The sequence below is a fragment of the Schistocerca americana genome, chromosome 1 (assembly GCF_021461395.2).
Source record: "Schistocerca americana isolate TAMUIC-IGC-003095 chromosome 1, iqSchAmer2.1, whole genome shotgun sequence".
Lineage (NCBI taxonomy): Eukaryota > Metazoa > Arthropoda > Insecta > Orthoptera > Acrididae > Schistocerca > Schistocerca americana.
This window is the reverse complement of record NC_060119.1, coordinates 711,110,576-711,122,747: the sequence shown is the minus strand read 5'-3', so window position 1 is coordinate 711,122,747 and position 12,172 is coordinate 711,110,576. Positions and strand designations below refer to the sequence as shown.

At 36.9% G+C, this 12,172-nt stretch overlaps 1 non-coding gene across 1 annotated transcript; it reads right to left on the bottom strand.

Moving 5' to 3' along the window:
- Positions 1 to 8,882: 8,882 nt before the first annotated feature.
- On the bottom strand, positions 8,883 to 8,955 carry Trnaa-agc. Its single transcript has one exon. It is a non-coding gene; the product is annotated as a tRNA-Ala (tRNA).
- Between the last annotated feature and the right edge of the window lie 3,217 nt (positions 8,956 to 12,172).

Below are 12,172 nucleotides of genomic sequence, written 5' to 3'. Positions count from 1 at the left end.
AATTTCTAACTTGACTCTAAAATAACTTTTTAAAATTTTAAACCTTGGCCTATCATGGTATATTCATGCTCTTTAACCCAGTTTTTATTCAGCTGCCATACACACACTGTTGCACTTGTATGATCAAGAGCCATAGAAAACATGGTAAAATTAATGCACCATGCATATCCATATTCCTCATAGTCCAGTATAACTGATGTGCAACCAATTCGATATATGAACTACTTCATCACAATCATTTGACTACAACAGATTTATATTGGATAGAATGGAGAAGACACCCAGTGACAAAGTACACCAACGAGTATGTGCCACTTCTCCAATAGTTTTGAAGCCTTGATCATGAATCACTAATTTGCATTCCCACAGAGGCATCTTGAAGCTGTCTTGTCAACTTATAGCAGAATGCTGTGTGAAAATAGGCCCACTTGTTAAATGCTAGTCTTTATCAGATGGACAAAAGGAGAAACACACCATAGAATGAATTTCATGATATAGTACAGAATGGTAAAACGTTTGGTCAGTAATGGATTACTTACAGTGTACCACGCTTAACACAGGGTGAAAAAGCATGTTAAAATACGAGTATTATACAGATCTTTCCACTCCATGCCATATCTGGTAGAGCAACAATAGGCAGTATTGCGGAAGAAAAATAGTCTTGGTTGCAGAGGAAATACATCTTTTATCGATATATTTCGCCCTTCTGGGGCATCATCAACAGAGAGTCTATAAGAAAAGAAAATTGTTTTCATGAAGCTATTTTCCTATCCTGCAGAGCTAAACTGGAAATTAAAAGAGTTTCGAGAGAAGTTCCTTTAATATACTGCTACATTTGTCTTTGTCCCATCTGATGGCACCGTTGTGTGTATCTACAGGGCAAAGAACGGTATGATTCAGCTACAGAGAGCTACAGTTGCGTGAAAACAACAAAAAATTGAGGCAAGCTGCAAACTTTACCTTAAACGCACCAGTGTCAGCTGTAAAACCTGTGCTGACTTAGAAACACACTTGCATTTTTTTGAAACCATGTAGTACAATCTATACACTAAGCAATAACTCGTTACAATCAGACTTACAAGTTGCTGTCAACTGACTTGATAACTATTCCCTAGGTGGTGTGCATGATTACATCCTCAACATTTCTTGAAACATATAATGAGCAATTAATACAATTACTGATGCTTTTGTAAAAACTTTACTTTTAAAAAGTAAAATTAATGTATGTATAGCACTTTATATCGTTCACTACATTATATGTTTTGAAAAATCCTAAAACTGCATTATTCATGATTCAAATAATGAAAACTGCTCCATTTATTTTTTTCTGCTGCTTAGCACAACGCGTTTCGAGAGTTTATACTCATTTTCAAGTGGATTTGTTTACATGAATATGTTTGGTGATATTTTTCTGCCTCTCTTGCGTCTTTTCGAAGTTAGACTGCAATTGGAAAATTGAACAAAATGAATTTTTGAGTTTTTTTAAAACCTAATGTTATAAATGGTATTTTTATTTGTTTAATTACAGATATTGAGCCTCCTCCATTATACAGAATATCACACATACGCAAATCATCACTTACACTGTCGGTTTTACAAAACATGCTTCAAAGATATTATGATGCTATGGGGCTTCACAAAGAATTTGTACGGTCAGAGTTTGTCACAGAGGTTTGGGTTGTATTATGAATATATATATATTTATATATATATATATATATATATATATATATATATATATATATATAAAGATTTTAGATATTAAAATGTATTTTTTTACCACTGTTGATTACTGAATCATCGATTACACTTTTTTCTAATGAGAAAATGTACTTCTTTATGAAAATTGTCACAGCTATCATATGCAGGAGAAACATTTGAAGAAATTAACTAATTCACCATCTAGTTTGTCACTAAGAATTTTTTCCCCTTGCTTTTTGTGGTGTACATAAATTTCAAGCCCCTTCATTAAATCCATTGTACGAGATTTTTTGGTACTGGTGGACTATCTTGCAATCTCCTTCTATGTTTTCTAATGTGAGTCAATTGTTTTTTGTGTGTGTTGCTATTGCTGATATTGTAAATTGGTTGTGTGTGTAACATTTGACATGTTCAGTGTATATAATTTGAAAATTCCAGCCAGTTTTTCCTATGTTGTAGGTTGAATATGTTTTTTACACATTATTTTGTATATTCCTGAGCCTGAGAATTTTTCTTTTATATTGTTTAAGTTGTGGACTACTTTCTGTTGTAGTTTGTTATTTGGGGAGAAAGATACTTTCACTTTATGTGATCTAAGCAGAATTGCTATTTTCTGAGAAATGTTACCAACATAAGGTATGCTAACTATGTACATTTGATTGAATTGTTGGTCCTTCTAAAGCGTAAGAAATTTGTTTCTTTTCTGTTACTTGTCTCTGAATACTATCTATCAGTGAGCTGGAGAAGTCATTGGTCACTGCAATTTGCTTAATGATGTCTAATTCTTTCTCCCAGTCCACTTTGGATGTTGGGATTTTTTTTGCTCTGTGTATCATTGTTTTGTATGCAGCTTGCCCGTGTACATCCCAGTCCTCTTTGGATGTTGGGATTTTTTTTGCTCTGTGTATCATTGTTTTGTATGCAGCTTGCCCGTGTACATCTGGATGAAATGACATGGCAGGGATTGTGTTGGTGGAGGTTGTCTTTTTTCTGTGTATCTTGAAATTGTGTCTGTTGCTTTTGTTCTCAGTGCACAAGTCTAGAAATTTAATGCTATTTTTTATATTCAGCCTAAAAATAATTTTGTCCGATTTTCCGACTGCAGTCTAACTTCGAAAGATGCAAGAGAGGCAGGAAAGCACACATGCAAACATCACCAAACATATTCATGTTAACAAATGCATAAATGCGCTTGAAAATGAGAATAAATTCTCTAAATGCGTTGTGCTAAGCAGCAAAAAATAAGTAACTGGTGCAGTTTTTATTATTTAAATCATATATAGCACATTACTAAATATTTGCTATTTAGGGCAAGCATGCTGCAATTCTTTGGTGGTCAAGCGACTGCTGCATGTATTAATATGGATTACATGATAAAATACATGGCTGCATAAACAATTTTATAAAATTTTTAACAATATTTATATTGCTGAGAAAGAACTGTTCTTATATGCTATAGTACCTCGACACAAGATAAATGTTGTACCTTAAAAACGTAGTAGGTTATCACATTACATTTAGCTTTACCATCCTCATAACTTTATTTTAATCATCTTCTTGGTAACACTAGTCTAGGTTTATTTTAATACATAATCCACATCAGCACATCAGTAATTACCAATCCCAGTGCAAAATTCCATATATTGGAAACATTTCAAACAGCCTTGCACAAAAGTTAAACTCTCACAATTACAGATCTTCATTTTACAATATCAATGATGTATCAAAATTTTGATTCACTACTAAAGACAAACTGCAGCCCTTGGCACAGAGTCATGTATATAAAATTATTTGCAAGCAGTATGAAAAAGTGTATATTTGTCAGTCAGGCAGACCCATGGCAATTAGGCTAAGTGAACGTGAGAACTGGAGATTAAGGAGGAAATATTTAACCTTGGCTGATCATCTTTTGGTAAAAAAACGATTCATATGATGTAGTATGCGAAGTTATACATTCTGTCAAGGAACACACAAAGACGACTACTAAAAATCCTGAAAATCAACAGTATGTCAGCTTAGCATTAATTGACCAGACTCAATTTCCATGTACTTCTTTGTTAAATTAAGTATTCGTTACAAATCTTAGATTAAAATTATAAATTCTCATCAGTTGCATGCAGACCCATATAAAAACTTTGTTTAACCCTTTTTTACTTAACATAATTGTTTGTATGTGACGAAAAAATGAAATGTTTGGCATGTAAACACACTTTCAGTGTTGTATCTTCTGTAAAATAGTATCTGTGTAAGTGGCACATTATGTTTATTTGTGTTTGCGACATTCAGTTGTCACCTGAAGATGGTCTGAGAAGCTGCATATCCAAATAAAAGTAATTTTGCGGAACATTAGGAGGTGTTTTCTTATTTAATATGAATAAAACTCTTCTTTGTCCAGCACCCAAGACTGCTTTTCTTCCGAAATTAATTGACCAACACTAAAAAAATAGTTGCAATTACATTTGTTCGTCCAAAGAGACGATTTACGATTCTATAGATAAATTATGTAGATAAATGTAACTAACATTAGGCCTTGAGGAATTGAAGTACGCGAAACTGTGGTCGCAATCACTTGGCTATTCTGTAAAATAGCTCATACGGTGTCATTCTACTAATATTTCATAATAGCTACTTCAACTCACGCACTGAAATATTCATTTGCTTCCTTGTGCTATAAGTCTTCGTCCCCAGTCCGTAGGGGAATTGGAAGTTTTTTTTATGGCCTGCGAATTTAATGGTCATGGCTAGGGTCCAGATTTGTAGTTTTTTGCAAAATGGATTTATTCCTTTTTTCTTTGAATAGTCCGTTTTTGGTTCAAACAAACTATTTTAGCCTTTCTGGAGTCTTTTAATGAAAGTGTAAAGAACGCTAATATATACATAGAAAATTTTATTACGATTTTGACATAGTTATTGTGGTTCCTTGTGGACAGTAAACAGTTAACCATTTCTTATATGGGCACCTCAAAAATGCATAAACTCTCGAGAAATTTACCTGTACTGTAACTATTTTATCTTTTCATAATATTTTAATAAAAAGGCTTTGAGTGAGAAGTTCTTTTCATATTTCACTCATAAAAACACACACCTTAGATGTGTACCTATGTATGACCACAATCTGTGGCCTAATGCTATAACTAACAAGAAATTTTATATCACATTTCGGTATTGCAATACACTTTCAACGACATCTAAGTTTTGAAGGAAATTGATACTTTTTCTGTTGTGTTTCAGTACATTTTTGTGGTCTGAAAAATATCTCTCCACAGCACAATACATTTTTGTATTCTGAAAAATATCTCTCTACAGCGCAAGAGGTCAATGGTGCATATTTCATAGATGCAGTTGCTCGTGGCCCCCAGTACTAGTCATCTTCGAACTTGTAACCCTGAATAGTGGCGGACACCTACTTACCTTCATATCCTTGATTCCTCAGAGGAAATTGCGTAATTTAGTGACGCATGCTGTAGCCACTGAATCGGGTATTTCCACTAGATACATCTGCACCTTAAAGAGTACGTCTACAGCGTCTTTCAGTGGACTCTATGTGTTGAAGTGCAATGGATAGGTATTGGAAATCAGCTTTTCAAAATGTAACGATGCAGCATTCCTGTTATTCTTAAGCATTGTTATGGCTTTTTTGATAAAAGTTGATTCACCAGAGCGAAATGTGCCTACTACTTCTTTGTCTTTTTGGTACTGTTCGGCGTAATATAAAGCCGCCAAGAGCAAGATGCACCAACATGTAACCACAGATTCAGGTGGGAGGGGAATGTTTCGAGCTATTTCCTTAAAGGATTGAATGCGAGTAGGAGTTTTGAGGAAATTTTCTGAACAGAGGAGATATTAATGTTAACCTCAGGAAAATTATTTAAACGTCCTCTGCTAGACAGTGTATGCCATGGGCAAGGCACGACCAACGGATCATACTGGGATAGCAGTAAAGGCAGCACAGTCTGTCACCAACAGCAAAAATTTCTCACCCCTGTCTTCTCCTGGCCAGAGGATGCATGTTGTAGTACTGTGATTAATCTTTTCCAATTTTCTGCACAGGAGTAGATGGGGCTTTCCTGGTGCCACAGAATCTAATTTTCTCACACATCATTAGCTGAAAATCTGCCACAACTCTCAATGGTCTCGTCGATTGAAAGACAAATGCAGTGGTCACCAACGTCTGTTTTAATATCAGCAGTAGCCTGTTCCATAGCGCAATGACAACTCATCTGGGTAAACGGCGACAGCTGATACTCTCCAGGAATCCCTTACAAGTAGGGTTCTTTAGCACGTTCCATGGATCATTAGCCGACACCTTAGGTCTCACACAGATCTGGATTAAAGTTGTCCACTGCAGTGCTTGTCATAGAGGATATTAATTGTTGGAGCTGACGTTTGTTCTTCTTCCTAGTGACGCTCGTAATGGCTGCCGCGAAATCCCTGTGTTGAAGGAAATGCGACTTTTTATCATGGCTTCCCTAAGATTAAAGCAGAACAACATTAAGAACAGTAATTAAATATGAGGATGTGAGCATGTAAAATGTCACCTTCAACTGAATCGCATACACATAGTAGCAAACTAATTTTAAAACATGATTTGAAAATCCGAAGGAAGCGGACTAGCAAGTAGACTGGCAGATAAAGTAATGACAAAAGTGGTATGTGTTTTATTCACTTTTTCTTGGCAGGCTAGACCACCTGTTATGAAACTGGTGTTTTTCCCAAACAAATGTTGGAAAAAACAATTTTTGACGATTTCCGTTTAGGTATATCAAAATTTCATTTAAAGCGAACTACGTAATGGAACACACCACAACACTTTGTTTCATTGCTACAAAAAGAAATATACTCAATTGTCACTGATATGTTGCTTTAGTATACCTCCCTATTGTCAGACAGCACAAGAGCGAAAGGTGGCTGGGTTTGTCCCAATGCAGCAGCGTGTGGATACTTTCTCTAAGTGACAGTGCTTCATACATAGTAATAATTTTAGTATGGGCTACATTTGCTATTAGTTCCGAACTACAAAAATAGGTGGATTCAAGTGCCACCAATGTAGCAAACGTGCTTACACATTATCGATTGAAAAAGAAAAGCGACTTTCCTTGATCCCAAGTCCGCAGCCCGTGGTCGTGCGGTAGCGTTCTCGCTTCCCACGCCCGGGTTCCCGTGTTCGATTCCCGGCGGGGTCAGGGATTTTCTCTGCCTCGTGATGACTGGGTGTTGTGTGATGTCCTTAGGTTAGTTAGGTTTAAGTAGTTCTAAGTTCTAGGGGACTGATGACCATAGATGTTAAGTCCCATAGTGCTCAGAGCCATATGATCCCAGCGCAGTTAAACAGGTTGTTTCAAAAAGGAGTTTACAACTTTGAAAATTCGTATAAATTAATTCATAGTACCTATAGAGGCGATTGCAGTGTCGTTTTATAGGGAAATACATCAAGTTTTGTCTCGCGTAATTTGCTAGTGCCGAATCGCACCGTGAGGAGCGCTAGCGGCAGTTGCGCTAAAGACGGCTGCTTTCAGTCGACCCGAGCGTGCTAGCTGTCTGTTTTGGTTTGAGGAATCGAAGTCAGCGACAACAGTTCAGCGTAATTTTGCGTACCAATAACGCTAAAGATCCTCCTAGTAAGCCTATAGTTAATGAGTGGCATAAATGTTTAGTAGAAACAGGGTGCTCAGCAAAACATGGCACATTATCAGGTCGTCCAAGCACATCTGACGACGTCATTGAGTAAGTGAGACAAAGTTCTGTCAACAGCCCTACGAAATCAACCTGGCGTGCATCTCGCGTACTGCAAATCCCACATACGACTGTTTGGCGTGTGTTGAGATACATTTGAAACTGTACAGTTTGACGATCGTACAAACAATAAAAGACACAGATAAAATTGCTCTCAAGAACTTATGTGCAGATATGTTAAATCGATTACATGAGGATGAACATTTCTTGTACAAAATCATCTTTCCTGAGGAACTGACTTTTCACTTAAGTAGCAAGGTTAACAAACATAATTTTAGGACTTGGGGCAGTGAAAATCCACATCAAACATTGCAACATGTTTCTTGGCAGCCCTAAAGTGAACGTTTAATGAGCATTGAGCAAAAACAAAACGTGCAGCCCCTTTTTTTCCGTGAGGGAATCATCAATTGGATAGTGTACCTGGATACGTTTCAAAAATTTTTGATTCCACACATTGATAAGGATAGAAGAGTGAAATGTTTACTTCACACAAGATAGTGCACCACCCCACTACCCGATTGACATCCAGGATTTTCTCAGTGACCACTTTCCAGGTCAATGGATTGGCCGTGATGTGCAAATTGCATGGCCCCTCACGTTCCCCCGACCTGACACCACTCGAGTTTTTTATGGGCATTCATCAAGGATATCGTGTTTGTTCCTCCTGTGCCGGCTTCTCTACCTAAACTCTCAACAAGAATTTACGGCGAAACTGAGCAAGTTACGCCTTCAACGCTACTGTGAGTTTGGGAAGAAATTGACTTCCAATAGGATGTGTGCAGGGTAACCAACGGAAGCCACATGCAACATCTTCCCCTTAGGTAAAAGAAACTTAATGTGCTTTCCTACAAACTAACACTAAACCTAGCTCTATATCTTCTTTCAATAAATTTATATGAATTTTTAAAGTTGTAAAGTCCTTTTTGAAACACCCTGTATATTAAGTCTTTTCTAAAAATGTGCAAATTCACATTATTAATTTTCGTTAGTATTAATTGAGAACATTCATTCCAAAATCATGTAAAAGTGCTCTGTAGTCTGTACTTTTTCTCTTAGTCCTTTTTAGCTGCCTTTAGAGTTTAAGTTCGTTTCAGCCTTTTTAGATCCTATTCATGTATCAGGTTGGAGCTGACATTAACTGTTGCATACACACTTTCTGTTTCAACCACATAGGAAACCTCTTCGATGTTTTCATTTGTCTCATTATTTAAAATTCTACTCCTTAGTTATTGTGATAATAATTTATTGCAATTATGTGCTTTCTGTTGACATTCTATGACAAAACTATTTCATTACACAGTGCTGTAGATGATAACAGGATGAAACCTCACGAACAGTAAGCGCAATGTCTCAAGACTACTTGGATTTAAGGAAAAAACCACATACAATTTCACTTGCGATTGGAATGTACTTGTGAATTTAAGAGGGGACGAGTTTTAAAAATATTTTGGAGGCGCCGGGTATCGATCCCGGTACCTCTCGCATGCTAAGCGAGCGCTCTACCATCTGAGCTACGCCCCCAGAACTCAACCAAAGGGCCTTAATCAAAGTATAAAAGCAAACATTGTGTTAAATGAACTTTCAAGAATTTGTTATGTGCAGTAATATCTTAAACACTTAAATTGTTTTACATAAAAAATGAAATTGTTTACATACGAAAGCAAAAAACTGTGCAATGTTAGATACGCAGCGCAGCTCAACAGTTTTATGGAACTGGAATATTTTAAAACAATAATACAACTAGCATTAATTACGTTTTCATTATAGAGCACAGTGCCTAACCTTGCCATTAAAACACAACTGTAACGGAAGCTGTCAGTACGATTTGAGCTCGATGCCTCCTACATTTCCGCAGTAAATAAAAAGTCCAAATTATTATACAACTTCCAAAATAGCCACTACACTAGATTAAACCTTTTTCTGTCTTCTGCCACTGTGAAAACAACCTCCAGCGCCCAGCATAAAGTTTTAAAATGACTAGGTAAATCTCTGAAGTTTCAGTTGCAGGTAACAAAGTTTTTCATTAAGCGTCTGGTTGCAAGTATCAGCATTTATAATTAATTTTATATACAAATGCGGTGTTTAAACACAACCTTAATGAATAAAGTTAACCAAATGTTATTTTTTTTAAACAATAGGAATTTCATGCACTTTATATTCTCACAAATAATTCCACTAACGAAACATAGAGAAATTGAAGTTATACGTGGCTATCTGGAAGCGATAATGAGCGTTCGAAAGGTATTAAGCATTTCTTACTTCAGTGTATACATAGATACCAGTAAACGCCCAATTCTTTCAAGAATCGGCCTCCCATGTTTCTAATTCATCTTCAAACGCCTGTTTACAGGCACTTTACAAACATGGTTAAGGGTTAAACGTTTGACGTTAAACACGTAAGCGAGAGAAAGTTTAGGAAAGGTTTGAAATTATGTTCACAGTTTGTTGGGACGTGCTTGTATTTTCAGATGAGAGCCTGGATTGGGCCCGGGGCAAGATCTGTGATTGGGCCCCTTACTCAAATATAACAACCCAATTTTTTTGTTAGTTTAAAGAAGGTTTGACATGTTTTAAAAATAATGCAAATTCGGGGATATTGGAGACACACAAAAAGTACTCATTCAAATGAAATATAGAACACACATAATTTCTTATTGAATATTAAGCATATCTTCATAAATGAAATCGATCTGTGCATGACAGTACATGCTACCAATAAGTTCCAAAAAGCTGAGGGCGAAAATGCGATTTTTCAGGGGTCCATATTTCGGGTTCTGTTGACCACAGCGGGGGTCAAATGTTTTGTATAGCGCTTAGTCTAGCGACCAACTTACCGGAAGAACGGGCAAACTGTAGCTATCCTACAGTACTGGGTCAAAATTTAAACATTACACACTCTCTCCAGCCCAACAAATTGAAGAAATCGATTGGTTCTTTGGCATTAAGTGTGGTTCATGCTACACGTTATGCAGTTTAAAAAAACATCACATTTTGTTAATGGGCGAATACTGACAAAACCACGAAAAACCACAATTTTTGGGTATGAAAGTATAAGTTGTGGGGATGGCAACTTCTATAAATTCCATTCATGGCAGATTGCACGAAAATTTTACCATATTTTCTTAAGACGGTATTCTCGGGAAGCTCTGAAACTTTTTTCGATATCATTATCCACTACCAAGAACCAGAGATTCAACTTTGTTGTACTTATCCAGTAAAATATGCACGTACTATCTGGTCTGTGGAGTAAATGCAGTTTTAACTGACGATGTGGACACATGGCAATGGTTCTAGGGTCACCGCAGAAGTTCTAAGGCGACTACACTGTGTTTTTCGTCAACATTATTTTACCAGTTATAATGGGCCCTTCACACTTATAAAAATATGCTCAAAGTGAAACTGTAATTTAAAAAGTCTAAAGAGAGTCTTAACTTGCCTAAAAAGAACATAAAATGAGCGCCAAAAATTATGTATAACTGGAAAGACTGCAAATTCAGTAAAACGTTTCTTATAACATTTTTACTCTTTTATGACACAAATAATAAGCTGAACTTTCAAATAACTTCCGGGAATTCAGCCAGATAACACTTTCAGCGACCGCTGAAAGTGCTACCTGGCTGAATTCCCGGAAGTTATTTGAAAGTTGTATACGCCAGGAGAAACTCAGGTCTCAAATAAGCTGAACATTTGCGATGAATTGGGAAAGATGAGAAAATTATTGAGAAAAACACAAAGCAAACGATTTTGTGTTAACCTTATATTAAGCGCAATTATTTGTTTTTTTTATGCAAGTAATGTTCTATAAATGTGTTGAAGTATGTAAATAAACTGTCAAAACCCTCTGATCTACAGAATTAGTTTGATATGAGGGTCATTCCGAAAGTAATGCCTTCTTTTTTTTGTGGCTTCGGATGTCCGCGCCAGATGTCGTTGGTGCAGTGCTAATGCTAGAACCTTCCTCTTACATTTGCAGGTGGTTCCGTTGTTCTGCAGTATTTGGCGTAAGCAGAGCAGTGTTCCAAAATGGGGTCTGATGTCAACGCCCGTATAAAACAGCGATGTGTGATTGAATTTCTTATTGCTCCAGAAATTTTACCAATTGAAATCCATCGATTCATGCTAAAGGTATATGGAGACGACGCAAGAGACGTGAGCAAACTGAGGTAATGAGTGCGGCATTTTCAAGGTGGTGAAAAGGATGTGCAGTTCTGTCGACCCTGCACAGCTGTCATCCCTCGCAATGAAGAGCATCTTGATGAACTCATCCGTGCAAAGCCGAGTGTCGACTGTAATGTGTTGAAAGCAATGTTAGAACATCTTGGTTATCACAAAGTCCTTGCGAGATGAGTCCTCCGGATGTTTACAGAAGAACAAAAACTCATCGTATGGATAATTTTTGGGACCTGCTGGACCAATATGAAGCTGGAGGTGACAATTTTCTAAATAGAATCGCCACCAGATATGAGACGTGGTGTCATCACTAAGAGCTGGAATCCGAAAGACATTCCATGGAATGGTGAAACGTCAACTCCCTGTCAATGAAGAAATTCAAGACACAGCCCTCTGCACGCAAAATGATGTGCACAGTCTTATGGGATAGCCAGGGTATGGTTCAAAAAATGGTTCAAATGTCTCTGAGCACTATGGGACTTAACTGCTGAGGTCATCAGTCCCCTAGAACTTAGAACTACTTAAACCTGAGGTCATCAGTCCCCTAGAACTTAGAACTACTTAAACC